We start from the raw sequence: 16,223 nt of genomic DNA on the forward strand, positions 1-16,223 counted from the left end.
AAGAAATTAACCGAAAACTATCAAACTAAAACAAAGAAACAAGCACACATTGCAAAGCAAATCAATTCTGACTTAAAAGTTGGTTTGGTATTTTAAGGATGTTTTAGCCTTTTTATGTCTGCTCCTCATAGATTCCTCAATTTGCTGACAATGACAGTATTCAGAAGATAAAAATTTTAAGGCAAATACCATCATTTTTCAATGAAGCAATAGATAGAGTTGTCTATGAATCCAAATTCGTCATTATTTCCCAGTGCACATATTACAGTAATTATATTCTTGTGATATTGTAATGACCCGAATTTTCTCTTTCTAGCTCAGGATGGTTTTAAAGTTTTGCTTTTATGGAAGAAAATGGGATGATTTATTCTGTCTTATTTTATCCTCAGTTTGAATCTTACTGAAATGAAAAATTTTCTCACTGTCAGCAACATTACAAATGAGAAATATTTATTTTAGAATCAAAGAAATGAGAAAACTATAGAAAGAATTATTATGAAGGTTTTCTTCAAATTTTATCTGGCAGTGCCCAGGCAAAAATGCACATAGAGCAATAATTCTCTTTCTTTGGAGGACTGGGCTAATATTGGAGAGTACCAATACCAAATCCTCATGGAGTTTTACAGAAATAACACAGCACAGAAACACTGGGATTTAAATATTTTGAAGTCTCTTTTTTCCTGCCCTGTCAACAAATTTAAGAAGTAATCAAAGAGAGGCATGAATAAGTCTAAAATGTAAGACAGAGTTTTGAGGAGAACTTAGATAATAAGGTCCATGGAACCAAGGGAAAAATGAACTTCAGTAAAGAAAGTTTGATAAAGTATAATTAAATCAAGAAGTAAGCTTAAATGTCATTAGACTTGGTCATTGACAGCCCTTGTGTGGAAGAGTGAATGAAGGTAGATTTCACCAAGACAATGATCTAGAATTGAGGGGTGTCATTAAGCAAGAAGATTTGAACCCATGTGCTTTTGTCTGATTCTTGTTAGAATTTGAAATGACAATGACAAAATAAAAATGTATAAACCCATAACTATATACAATTATAAAGGGTAGATGACAGCAGGTGAGTCATGTCAATATACTTTCTGGAGACAGAAAGAAGGATGAGGGGTACATGACTAACAGAGCAGAGAAAGCTGAGACTTAGGAGCCTGCACAGGAGGGTGACAAGAAGAAGCAAGCTGGCCGTACTGCACAAATCACCACTGAAAATTTTCTGGAATGTAGTCACCAAATACCTCAAGGAGGCAGCCTTAGTAGTTGTTCACAGTCTACTGAAGAAGGAGTTATAGTACAGGACTGTCTCCAAAGCAACACAGACATTCCTTTCTGACAAGGTCATAAATGAATGCTAGCCTCAGGAAAAAATGGAGTCAAAGTGATCCTAGTTTAAGGAACACCAAGGGTAGCTTAGAATGAGGGTAAGGGTGAAAACTCTCTTAACAGTCAGAGAAGTAAATAAAATTGCAAATTAAATTTTGTAGTTCCCATCTTATTTCTTCAGTTACCAGTATGAAAGTAGCCAAATATGTAGCCCCAGGCAAAAGATTTGAAAATTTATTTCTGAAGAAACTGGCTAGCCTAAAACTATGAAAATAAGCAATCAAAAGTCAACAACAAACAAATGATAACTATATCAAATAACCACAGGCATAAATGATTTGGGGTTCCACAATAGAACTTTATTCTGAGAGGAGTCCATCACTCAACAAGCTCCTCCTTCCACATATACACGCAGAAACACAGAGTTCAATAAGCTTTTAGTGTCTTATTCTAGATTATGATTCAACAGCCAAAGATCAATAGGCATTTTATTAAAGCCTACAACATAATGATTATTTGAGACTATCTCTCAAAAAGTTAGGAGTTGAGGACAGAGGGAAAAGACAGAGAAAACACATATAAAAGAAATTGGAATATTATAGTAGGAGGTACAATGTCCAAGTAATATGTGTTTGAGAGAGAGTGAACAGAGAAAGGAAATATGGAAACTATAAAAAAGAAATAATTATAAAATAATTAATATTTGTGTGCAAATTTAAAGATCCCACCAACTGTCCATCATCCTTAAAAATACCAAACCAACTTTTAAGTCAGAATTGATTTGCTTTGCAAGGTGTGCTTGTTTCTTTGTTTTAGTTTGATAGTTTTTGGTTAATTTCCTTTTAAAAATAAAAAAAAGCATTTTATAAAGGTCTCAGCTGTTAGTGAATTTATTCATATAACACACACAAATATATTCTGATATATGTAATATGTGGCATGTTAAATTATATATATATACACACACATATATATTGCACTTGTTTAAGATTTCCATTTATGTGTATCAAATGATTAAATCATATCTAAGCTAATCATTACCTAGAATAAATAATTTGCTCCACAGAAAATCTATGATGGTGTTTTAAGTCCATTATTTACCAAATGATAATCATTCTTTCTTAATTGTAAGTTTGCTTTTCAATACAAATTCCAAGCCCCCCCCCCAAAAAAAAAACCACAAACAATAAAAATAACAAGCAAAAAAAATTTTCCATTACCCTAAAGAAAAACTAAAGGTAACATAATTATTGGCACATTTGTCATGGTTTTTTTTACTTCAATTTTTATTTCTATATTAATTCTAAGCTTTCTGTTATTAACAGAATTGGATCAAATGACAAATTGAGATGGGAAATTTTATAGTGCAATTCTCATTTTAAAAAGTGAGTAAGAGTGATTCATTTCTTTAAGTATCAATGTAATAATGAATAAGTCAACACAACCTATCCGAGAACAAAGCTATATAAAAAATTACTACATTACTAATCAGTTACATGATGTGTATTATCAGCTGCATCTTTGGCTCCAACTCATCTGATATGTAAATGTAGATTGTGTCCACTTTCTATCAACAAATTAATAGATCTAAAAAGTGCCTGAATAGACAGGATGGGTTAAATCAGAACATCTTAAATCCAAAAAAAAAAAAAAAAGAAAAGAAAAGGAGAAAGCTGGCAAGACAAAGTATTTGTGGAGTAAATGAAATTTTTTAATTGCAAATAAATTAATTACATTAATTTAACACAATATTTATTGTTGGCTTGTTATTTCATTTAAATATTAAATAGTACATTTTCCAAATCTCTTCTCTATCCAAGACAGCATGCTGCATTAGATATTCAATTAAATATCAAGCTGTTAGCTTCACTTTTACTAAATGATTCTAGTTTCATTGATACATATCAACCTATGTTACTGTTTCAAACATTAATACCAGAGAGTCATAAGCATATGAAGCTGAGTCTGTTTAGAAACAAATCCTAGCATTTATCAGGCATTGACACTTGGCTTAAGATTTGTATCCACAAAATAAAACTAGAAACATTTGTAAACCATTTGATTGAACAGTAGTTGTGCCTGCATATTAGAAGTTTCCATTCTACCCATGCAGGAAAATCCTCCCTTATTGGGCTGAGCTCACTTGTCTGGCTGGTAACATAAAATCAGTAACCTTAAAAAGAAGTTAAAACCAACTCAGCATTGTGCTTCCTATGGAAAAGAGGCTGACCTGAAATATCTGACAGCTCGGCATCAGCTTGATGCATTAGTGAAAAATGGACCCATTATTATTCCTCCTTTCACATTCTGAAGGAAATAAGAGAAATGGAGCTGCTAGATATTTGGGACTTAGCCATTCATTCAGCAAGAAGTGGTATATGAAATTAGCCATTGCACTCACCTAAAGTGACCTAATGACCAACAGCCTGAGCAGTAACCTGGGAGCAGGCCATCTACTGCTTCCTGGCACTGTTGAACATGAAGGCTAGGTTTGATCATTGTAACTAATATTTGCACTCAGGACTTTTCACTCTGAATGTGTGTGTGTGTGTGTACAATTCCACTCATAATCTTTAAAAATTTACTTCAAAAGTTTGCAAGAGAATAGCTCCATGTTTTAGCAAGAGGAAAGTATCTGTGGTAATCCATTATAACAAAGCAGAAAATGGTGTTTTGCAGAGAAACAATCACTGTAAACTATTTTCAGTAATTATTAAAAATGTACTTAAATATAAAGATACAAATAGGATAAATATCTGGTATATCAGGTACTTCCAACTTTTCTCTCATTTAATTATCCCTCACAAAAGAACTGCATTTGTATTTAGAGTCGTAAGTATTGAAGTTGAACCTGTATCTACCCTTTTGTAAATAAAAAGGATAGATGATGCAATTAAGCTAAATTATTTACTGCTTTTCATCTTATTCCAATTTTCTTCAGTATTATCCCCTTTGGAATAATAATTAGCCATATTGGAAATGTCAAAAACCAGAATCTCTATCAACACTCACAACATGTTTGAAGAAAAGAAAGCAAAAATGAAGTCCTATTTAGACAAATACCATTTTCTATTTATTTATTATATTATATTTTATTTTTTTTAGGAGAGGTAGGTAGTCAGAGAATCAGTGCACATTCCTATCCGGTGGTTCTATTCTGACACATCTTCATCAGTGATGGAGGTGGAGCCACAAAAATCTTCATATATCTATCCATGTTGGCCCGATTTTGCCAAAATAAAATAAAATAAAATAAAAGGTCCAAGCAAAACAATTGTGAGTCTCTTTGTTTTCTGTGAAGATATCAATATTCAGTATAGGGATAGGAAAAGTATGCTTTACCCAGTTTTGATTTATTCACTCATAAAACATTGAGGACCCATTGCATACAAAGACATTCTCAGTAACTGGGAGAGAAAGATAAATAATTCAATTACTATTTTTTTAAATTTTGTTTTTTAGAGCAGTTTTAGATTCACAGCAAATTTGAGAGTGAGATACAGAAATTTTCCACTACTCCTTACCCCCACACATGTGTTGCCTCCCCCATTATCAACATCTTCCACAAGAGTGGTACATTTGTTACAGTTGCTGAACTTACTTTCACACATTATTATCACTCAAAGTCCATCGTTTACATGAGAGTTTATTTTGGGGTTTTTACATTCTATAGGCTTCAACAAATGTATTATGTCACATATTCACCATTAAAGTATCGTACAGAGTAATTTCACTGCAATAAAAATCCTCTGTGCTCCACTTATTCACCTCTCTCTCCACACTAAACCCTAGCAACCACTGATCTTTTTACTATATCCATAGTATTGCCTTTTCCAGAATGTCTTATAGTCGGAATTGTACATTATGTAGCTAGATACAAACTGCATCATCATTCCTGACAGGCTTTCAGATAGACTTCTTTTGAATAGTGATATGCATTTAAGTTTCCTCAGTGTCTTTTCTTACCGATTGCTCATTTCTTTTTAGCACTGAGTAATATTTTTTTGCCTGTACATACCACAGTTTTATTCATTCACCCACTAAAGAACATCTTGGTTGTTTCCAAGTTTTGGCAGTTATAAATAAACCTGCTGTAAACATTCATGTGCAGGCTTCTGTGTAGACATAAGTTTTCAACTCATTTGATTAAGTACCAAGAACCATGATTGCTGGATCATCTAAGAGTATGTTTATTTTTTGAAGAAGCTGACATACTTTCTTACAGGCTGGCTGTATCATTTTGCATTCCTGCCTGCAAAGAATCAGAGTTCCTGTTTCTTTATATCCTCACCAGCATTTGGTATTGTCAGATTATTGGATTTTGATCATCTCATAGATATGTAGTAGTATCTCATTGTTGTGTTAATTGATAGTTCCCTGATAGCATATGATGGGAAACATCTTTTCCTAAGTTTATGTCATGGTAATCTGCAGATAACACACCCTGATGAAAAGATTTTGCTACATCATCTGTGCTTTCACCTTCAAAACAGTTTTCTTACTTTATTGTAAAACTTGAATAATTAATATCAAATCCATACAAAAACAATAAGGAAAAATAAGGAAGAGACCAATATCTCTCATGAACATAGATGCAAAATTCCTCAACAAAATATTAGCAAATCTATTACAACAATGTATGTAAAGAATTATCAACCAAATGGGATTTATCCCAGATAAGCAAGACTGGTTCAGCATTTGAAAATCAATTATTGTAATATGCCATATCAGCAGCCTAAAGAAGAAAAATCATATGATTCTATCAATAGATGCAGAAAAATCATTTGTTAAAATCCAACACCATTCATAACAAAAAACCTCTCAGCATACCGAAAATAGAGGGAAACTTCCTCAACTTGATAAACAGTATATACAAAAAATATAAAGCTAAGATCATACCTAGTGGTGAGAAATGCAAAGCTTTCTTGCTAAATCAGGAACAAAACCAGAATGTCTCCTTTAACAACTATTTTTAATACCACATTGGAAGTCCTAGCTAATCTGTAAGAAAAGAAAAGAAAGAAAAAGAAAAGAAAACAATCCAGACTGTGAAAGAAGAAATAAAAATGCTTTTGTTCATAGATGACATATTGTTCATGTAGAAAATCCCAAAGAATCAATAACCACCAAAAAACCTTTTGGAACTAAAAAGTGATTATAGCAAGGTTGCAGGATACAAGGTTGATATACAAATGTCAATTGCTTTCCTAAGTACCAGCAATGAACAACTGGAATTTCAAATTAGAACACATTACCATTTACATTATCACCCCAATAAATGAAATATGTAGGTATAAATCTCACAAAATATATACAAAATCTATATGAGAAATACTACAAACGTCTGATTAAAAAATTAAAAATAAATGGAAAGATACTCCATATACATGGATCAATTTTGTCAAAATGTCAGTTCTTCCAAACTTGATCTGTAGATTAATGTAATCCCAGTCAAAATTCCAACAAGTTATTTTGTGGGTATCAACAAGTTTACTCTGAAGTTTATGTGGAGAACCAAAAGACCCAGAATAAACACAATATAGAAAGAGAAAAAATAAGAGGACTGATACTAACCAATTTTGAGTCTTAGTATAAAACTATAGTAATCAAGACAATGTGGTATGGGAGAAAGAATAGACAAATAGATCAGTGGAATAAAATAGACTCATATTAATATAGTTAACTGATTTTTGACAAGGCACAAAGGCAATACAGTGGAGAAAAACAGTGTCTTCAACAAATGGTGCAGGAACAACAGGACATTCACCAGCAAAAAAAAAGAAAGAAAAACAAAATCTGTCTAAGACCTCATACCCTTCCTAACAATGACCTGTGAATGGATCATAGACCTAAATGTGAAATGGAAAACTGCAAAATTCCTGGAAGATAAAATAGGAGAAAACCTAGTAAACCTTGGGTATGGCAATGACCTTTCTTAACATAAATAATACCAAAGGCACCATCCATGAAAGAAAGAATTGATAAGCTGGACTTCCTTATAATTAAAAAGTTTCCCCCACACTGGCCAGTTGCCAAAAAAAAAGGAAAAGAAAAGTAGTCAAAAAATTAAAAAAAAATATTTCTCTGTGTAAGATGATGTCAAGGAAATGAGAATACAAGGCACAGATTTGTAGGAAATATTTTCAAAAGACACATCTGATAAAAGACTGTTGGATAAGATCCATTCACTAGATAAATTAGTTACATATTTCTTTTTCTTTTGTCTAATTAAAATAAATATCAGCATGTTCTCACTTATTGGTGGGAGCTAAAAATTCATATATAAATTCACACACACACACACACAAAAAAAAAAAACGGGGGGGCGGGGGGAGAAGATATAACAACCACAATTACTTGAAGTTGATACGACAAGCAAACAGAAAGGACATTGTTTGGGGGCAGGGAGGAGAGGGAGGAGGGAGGGAGGTTTTGGTAAGGGGCAACAATAATCAACCATAATATATATCGACAAAATAAAATTAAAATAAATAAATAAATAAATAAATAAATAAATAAATAAATAAAAATAAATATCAGCCTGTTTTCTAGAAGGATAATAGTACGGAGAGGCTGCCATGGTTTGACGATTCGAATCTTCAGCCAGTAATTCCTGGTCTGCTGAACTAGGGCTATGATGATGCTCATGTTTGCATTGTCAGAACCTGAAGCTAGTTGCACATGGCAAATACGTTGGCATTCTCTACATGCTTTTTGAATCAAGCTGAATTAGGAGATGCGGTAAGGTTTATACGAAAAGTCTGACTTTCTGCTCCACTAATATAATTTTAATAAAAATAGTGCCATATTCAGGAAGTTTGCTTTAGAAATCACAATTCCAAAGAATCTGAAAAGACAAAATTAATGAAGAGGGAAGATGAAACTCATCACTTTCAGTGAAATTGTTGATTGAGGAGACAGCATCATAATACCCATAAAGACATGAGACTTACTTGAAGATGAGAAGTTTTCCTTACCACGCCTGTCCAAAAGGAATAGGCACAAGGAAGGTAAACGGGGAAAATTGCAATATCTAAATACGGTATTAGAATTTACATCAAGAAAATGAAAAAAATCAGCCAGGAAGTCAGCTGTGACCAAGTCACAAGATCTAAAGTATAAATAGACATTTAACTGCAGAAACTAAATGTGTTTATACAGAAAGTTGCCAGAACGGGCAAAATCTAACTAATATGGCTTGAAGTAATCAAGAAATAAGTCACTCTGACCAAACTTGTTCTCTTGATTTATTAAGATTTCTATAGCAAAATAAGGTCTATTTAAGCAACTTTAAACCATGAGTGGTATATTTAAAAAGGGTAATTATTCCTATCTCAATTAGCTGTTATAATAATTAGTATATACTTCAAAGAAAGGAAAAGGTACACTTTTGCTCAGATGGCTAATTGTATGAATTTAATGGAAAGATCTAACCATGCCTTATAGGTAGCTTACACATGAATATAAATAAGCAAATGAATTTTCAAGTTAGTCAGACATATAAGACTACTCAGGAAAGGAAATGATAGAAAAATTTTTAAAGATTATTCACATCACAATAAAATTAAAAAAGAACAATATATTTGTTGATCTTCATGACATTTTAAAAAATTAAAATATCAGCAAACCCTTAAAATTTGTATTGTTTCCAAGTGTATACCTATTTCCTTAAAGTAAAGAATATGAGTAAAAATCCTTCTAGAAGTCTTGACATTTTCCATTACCATTAGTTGTCAAAGTTTCTGCATAAACACTTGAATAGTTTTTCAAAATTGGTATTCTGGAATACCAAAAAAGAAATGTTCTTGAAATTGTCTTTGGAATAATGTAAGACAGCGTTTAGAATATAAAATTTAATGGACTCTCAATTTATTACTTACAGATAAAATTAAGATTTATTGTCTGTTGATGGGTAATATGAAAATAACTTAGTCCTAACCTGAAGAGCACTTAATATTTAAACAGTGTATATATGAAACCTGTCACTACAATGAATGACTCAGTGAAAACTGTTCATGAAGTAAATTGGAATCTAAATATGTAGTCCAAGCACGGATCATTTATTATTGTGAAAGTAAATGTCAACTACTATGCGAGGCATCCATAGATTTCACCCATTTGCAATGATACTGTACTGAAAGCAGATAAAGAGGGGCACTTGCTCCTTTAGTTATAAAGTAACAGAAAAAAATCACTGAAATCACTGAACCACAAAGACTTGAAAATGCCACCAGTCTTCGAACCTTCAGGGACCTTAGCAGCAAGAATTTACCTATGTCTCTCTAGGACATTACAGTACCATTAATCTACCTTAATGCAAAACATTTCAATTCAAGGTAGAAATTTCTTAGAGAGCAAAGCTGATTGGCCTAATATAGATAAGACAAACCACTCATACGTGGACCACATATCTCTGAATAAATATAGTTTTGGGATGCCCATACCTACATATTGATTAATTGTGATGATTACAACAGAGGGGAGAAGCATGGTGAATCAAGCAGAGAGCCTAATTGGTGCTTAAGTGGAATGATATCTTTTGCATACTTACTTTATTGCAATTAAAGTGTGCCTAAATAAATAAATAAATATTAAGAAATACATAAAAATAATAATTTAAACTAACAGGTAATTTCAACCTTACATCTTATCTAAAGTATTTATAGCTGCAGAGAGCATATTTTTTTCTAAAAAAATAAATGATATCGGACATTTTTAATGCTATATTTGCCAAACAAAATCCAAAAAAAACAAAGATCCAATATAATATTTTATGTAAACATCTGTACATATGTATCTTAGTGTTTTCCTAACCAGCATCCATTCTTTCTCCTTCCTACTTGAACGTCTATTTTGTTCAGGTGTTCACACCTTCCTTCACATAACCCATATGCATTAGATGACACGACTCCCACCTGGGGGTGGGATGGGTGACAAAGCTGAGGATATATCCACCTCCTTTACCAGTGAGCAGTTCAGAATGGGCATAGGTTAAAATCCAGATCACTGAGAAAAGTTCAGGGAAGTTTCCTCAGCTTTCATGGAAGTGATGTGGTGCTGTTACACTGGGAATTATCACTGCTGTCTTGCTACATGAAAGAAGAGCCAAGAGCGTTATAGGGATTTGGAACTGTACCAAAGCTGACGACCTTCTGGGAGTCCACCACACCTCAGATGACCAGCTGTGTGAATTAACATATTTCCTTAATTATTAATCCTGTTTGACTTGGATATTTAGCTACTCCCCTTTGAATGAATCCCTATATGTTTGTTTTTTTTATTTCTGTTTATAGTTTTGTGGGGTTTTATAAATAATACATTTGTCAGGTGGCATGGGGAAAATGCAAGGTTATTTTCTTAACAAGCATTCATGTTTAGGGAGAAATCTGCCTTTGATGCATAGGTTTTCCATACACTGGCTTTTTGTTTCATATGGGAAAATGAACCTACCCTAAATATGAAAGGATTGAGAGGAGAGAGCAGACTGAGTGCTGCCCATGCAAACAAGTGGAAGGTCCAGCTGCTTGGGGCCTGAAGGAGCAGCTTGGTCAGAGACGTCCCACTGAGGACCTTCCCTATGCAGTTTGAAGGGGGTTGAGAGAGTTAATACATGGGGATAGGAGACAGAAAGGACATCTATATTGTGAGTAGATATTGTAATAACATACTCCAAATTTTAATGTGGACATCTTTCATTTGAGTTTTCCTTGTATTTTTCTGTTTCCTAATTTTGTATGGTTTTCACCTCAGAGGAAATAACTTTTTAAAATCACATTCTTTATTGTAATACAATACATACAACATGAAATACGAATTTTTCCCCTTCCCCCAGGCCCTGGCAACCACCATTCTACTTTCTTTCTTTATGATTTTGATTACTCTAAGTACCTCACATAAACAGAATTAGACAATATTTGTCTTTTTGTGACTGGCTTGTGTCACTAGCTTAGCACCCTCAAGGTTCATCCAGGTTGTACCATAATTCAGAGTTTTTTTCCTTTTTAAGGTTGAACAATAATGTATCCAAGTACCACATTTTGTTTATCCATTCACCTATCCATTACAAACACTTGGGTTGCTTCTACATTTTAGTTATTGTGAATAATGCTGCTATAAACATGCATGTACAAAATGTCTCTTTGGGATCCTGTTTTCAGTTCCTTTGGGTATATACACATAACTGGAATTTCTTCATCATATGGTAATTTTATTTTTATTTTTTTGAGGAATCACCATACTGTTTTGCACATTTACATTCCTAGTAAAGGGCGCAAGGATTCCAAATTCTTCACATCCTCACCAATTCTTATTTTATTTTATTTTATTTTTTTGATAGAAGCCATTCTAATGTATGTGAGGTAGTATCTCACTGTAGTTTTCATTTGCATTTCCCTAATGATTAGTGATGTTGAGTATTTTTGCATGTGTGTATTGGCCATCTGTCTATCATTTGGGGGGAGTGTCTGTTCAAGTCCTCTGTCTATTTTTGTATCAGGTTGTTTATTTTATTGTTGTTCAGTTTTAGGAGTTCTCTAAATATTCTAGATATTAAGCCCTTATCAAATATATGATTTGCACACATTTTTCTCCCATTATGTGGGTTGCCTTTTACTCTGTTGATAATATTTTGTCATGCACAAAATATATTGTAATTTTCATGAAGTTCAATTTTCTCTAGTTTTTTCTTTTGTTGCCTGTGCCTTTGGTGTCATATTCAAGAAATCATGATCATATCCAATGTCATGAAGATTTTTCTCTACATTTTCTTCTAAGAGTTTTATAGTTTTAGATTGTACATTTAGATCATGGATCTATTTTAAGTTCATATTTGTATATGGTGTTAGGTAAGATCCAACTTTATTTTTTTGCCTGTGGATACCTATTTTCCCAGCACCATTTGTGGGAAAGACTGTCATTTTGTCATTAAATGGTCTTGGTACTCTTGTCAAAATCATTTGTCCATATATGTGAGGGTTTATTCCTGGGCTCTTTGCTCTATTTGATTGGTCTATATGTCCATTTTTATGCCAGAACCACACTGTTTAATTACTGTTACTTTGTAAAAAGCTTGAGATCAAAAATTGTGAGTCGTCCATCTTTTTTTTTTTTTTTCAGGATTGTTTTGGCTATTTGTGGCCCCTCAGATTCCTTAGGAATTTTGGGATGCATTCTTATGCATACTTTTATTTTTTCCTAAAAATCATTGAAAATTTGATAGTAATTTTGTTGAACCTGTAGATTATTTGTGGTAGTATGAGAATTTTAACAGCGTTAAGTCTTCTAATCCATAAGCATGGAGTATCTTTTCATTTACTTATCTGAAGGGTCTTCAAGAAGTTCATGGAAAGATGTGTATTATCTTTTAATTAATTTTTTCCACAAACCTTTTGGACATACCTTCATATCTTTCCTAATTTCTTTCAGAAACATTGAATAGTTTTTATTACATAAGCATTTCACCACCTTTGTTAATTCCTAAGTTTTTAATTTTTTGATGCTATTGTAAATGGAATGATTTTCATAATTTCTTTTTCAGCTTGTTCACTTTCAGCATATGAAAATGCAACTCATTTTGTGTGTTGACTTTTAATAATGCTACTTTTCTGAATTCATTTATTAGTTCTAACATTTTTGTGTGTGTGTGATCATTAGGGTTTTCTTCATGTAAGATTACATCATTTGTAAAAATAGATCATTTTGCTTATTCCTTTCCAATTTTGATGTATTTTATTTCTTTTTCTTGCCTCATTTTTCTGGCTAGAACTTTCAGTATTATGTTGAATACAAAAGATAAAAGTGGAAATCTCTTGCTTGTTCCTGATCTTACAGTAAACGTTTCCAGTCTTTCATCATTGAGTATGATGTTCACTGTGGGTTTTTCATATATGCTTTCTATTGTATAGAGGTAGATTCCCTCTATTCCTTGTTGACTGAGAGTTTTTATTATGAAAAAGTGTTGATTTTTTGTTTAATGCTTTTTCTTTATGATTTGAGATAATCTTGTGGTTTTCATCCTTCATTCAGTTAATGTGTATATGATACTAATCAATTTTCATATGTTGATCCATTTTTGAATTCCGAGAATAAATCTCATGTGGTCATGGTATATAATCCTTTCAATATTCTGCTGAATTTCATTTGCTAGTCTTTTGCTGAGGATTTTTGAACTCATGTTTGTAAGGGGTATTGGACTGTAGTTTTCTTATAGTGTCTTTGTCTGACTTTGGTATCAGGGTAATGCTGGCCTCATAAAGTAAATTGGAGAGTATTGCTTCTTTTTCATTTTTTTCTTTCAATAGGAAGAATTTGTGTTACTACTTTAAATGTTTGTTAGAATTTATGAGAAAAGCAATTAGGTCCAGGGCTTTTCTTTGTTGGGAGATTTCTTATTACTGATTCAATATCATTATCACTTATAGGTTTATTCAGGTCCTCTATTTCTTTGTGATTAATCTTGGCACTTGTAGGAATTTGTCCATTTCATTTAGGTTATCCAGTCTGCTGGTGTGCAATTGTTCATAGTGCTTTCATATAATCCTTTTATTTCCATACAGTTAGCAGTAATGTTCCTACTTTAACTTCTCATATTACTAAATTGAGTTTCCTATTTCTTTTTCTTAGTCCGTCTAGCTAAAGATTGTCAATTTTGTAAATCTTTTTGAAGAACCAACTTTTGGTTTCATTGATTTTTCTATATTATTTTTCTATTCCCTATTTTGGTTACCTCAGCTCTAATCTTTATTATTTCCTTCCTTCTGTTAGCTTTATGGTTAATTTGTTTTTCTTTTCTAGTTCCTTAGGCTGTAAAGATGTGTTGCTGATTTGAGGTTATATCAATGTTTGCATAGCTATAAATTTCCCCCTTAGCATTGCTTTCACTGTGTCCCATAAGTTTTGGTATGTTGTGTTTTCATTTTCAATTTTTTAAAATTTCATTTGTTATTTCTTCTTCTTGTTTCAGAATGTGTGGTTTAATTTCCACAAATTTGTGAATTTTCAAATTTTTCTTCTCTCATTGATTTCTAATTTTATCCTATTGTGGTTGGAAAAGATACTTTGTGTATCTACTTTTCTAAATAAATTAAGATTAAATTATGACCAAATGGTCTGTCTTGGAATGGTCTTGGAAATTGTTCCATGTGTACTTGAGCAAAATGTGTATGCTGGTGTTGGTGAATAGAGTGTTCTGTATATGTCTGTCAGAGATAGTTGGTTTATTAGGTTGTTTAAGTTCACTATTTCCTTACTTCTATTCTGTCTAATTATTCCATCCATTATTGTGTATGGGATATTAAAATCTCCATCTATTATTGTAGAGGTATCTATTTCTCCTTTCAGTTCTGTCTATTTTTGCTTTGTATATTTTGATGATCTATAATTAGGTACATATTAAATTCATTTTTAACAGTAATATTCTTGCTCTATTGAAATTTTTTGCAATGTATCATGTCATTCTTTGTCTCTAGTAAACTTTTTTGATTGACATTTTTTGTCTGATATTAGTATAACTACACTGCTCTATTTTGCTTACCGTTTGCATGGAATATCTTTTTCCACTCTTTTACTTTCAACCTATTTGGGTCTTTGGTTCTAAAGTGAGACTCTTAAAGACAGGATGCAGTTGGGTCATTTTTGTTTTTTGTTTTTTAATCCATTCTGACAAACTCTCTTTTGATTGGAGTGTTTAATCCATTTACGTGTAATTACTGATAAGAAGGAACTTACTTTTATCAATTTGCTATTTGTTTTCTGTATGCCTTATATCTTCTTTGTCCATCATTTCCTGTATTAATACCTTCTCTTATCTTTAATTGATCTATGAAGCATTTAAATTACTTTCTCATTTCCTTTTATGCATAATCTATCATTCTATTCATATTTACTATCATGGTGATTACACTTAACTTCCTAAAGTTATAAGACTCTAATCTGAATTTATATCACCTTAATTAACATATAAAAAAAATCTGCTTCTCCACAGATCTAACCTTACTCTTTTCAGTTGCTGATATCACAAAATTAGATCTTTCTATAAGTTGTCTTCAAACAGTTCATGGAAATATTAGTATTGTCTTGCAGTTGATTTATTTATTTGTCCTTTCAACAGGCCATAGTTTTCTGTTCATTTGTTTACTTTATATTTTTGTTGAAACTGGACTTTTGAATCTAAAAATTTGGTAGCTCTGGAAATCAGATTATTCCCTTTCCCTAGGGTTTGCTGATTTTTGGTTTTGCTATTTTTTTTTTTTTTCAGTTGTTGTAGGCTGTCTCTATGCCTAGGATCAGCCTGATGTGTAAATATAAAGTCTTCTTTTTTGAGACTGTGTTTTTACCTGACTACATGCAGTGGCTTTCTTATTTCCCCATATACATGGTTACTTTTTAATGTAATAGTCTTCAATATTTGTATCCCAAAAGGCAAAAGTGAAGTGTGTATGGGGGCGGGGGTGAGGGGGTAGGGTTTACTGGCTCTTTAAACTTCCTGGAAGGCACATTAGCAGAGGAGGAGGTTTCAACAATGAGGAGGTTATAAAACAATGGTCTCCACCTCTTTGTCCGAACCTCTGTGATCAGAAGCAGCAATCTATAATCAGAGCACAGATTCCTGACACTAGGAGAACAGGGTTCTTTTTGCTCCCTTTGGCTCCCACAAGCTACCTGCAAGATGCTCCAGGGAAAGGTGCATAGCTGCCTGGGCTAGGGTGTGGGGGATGGGTAGTTGCCAATGTGCTAAAGAGCTGACATTGACCAAAATTAATCACAATTTATCTTGCAAGCCTTCAGTAAATCTAGAATTTTAAAATAGTCACATCAGATAGTTTCTTGTAATGTAATTGTTGTGTAAGAGGGGAAATTCCTCGTGATTACTACTCTATCATCTGAGGAAATAATCT

Source organism: Cynocephalus volans, chromosome 9 (genome assembly GCF_027409185.1).
Source record: "Cynocephalus volans isolate mCynVol1 chromosome 9, mCynVol1.pri, whole genome shotgun sequence".
In the NCBI taxonomy this organism is placed as follows: Eukaryota; Metazoa; Chordata; class Mammalia; order Dermoptera; family Cynocephalidae; genus Cynocephalus; species Cynocephalus volans.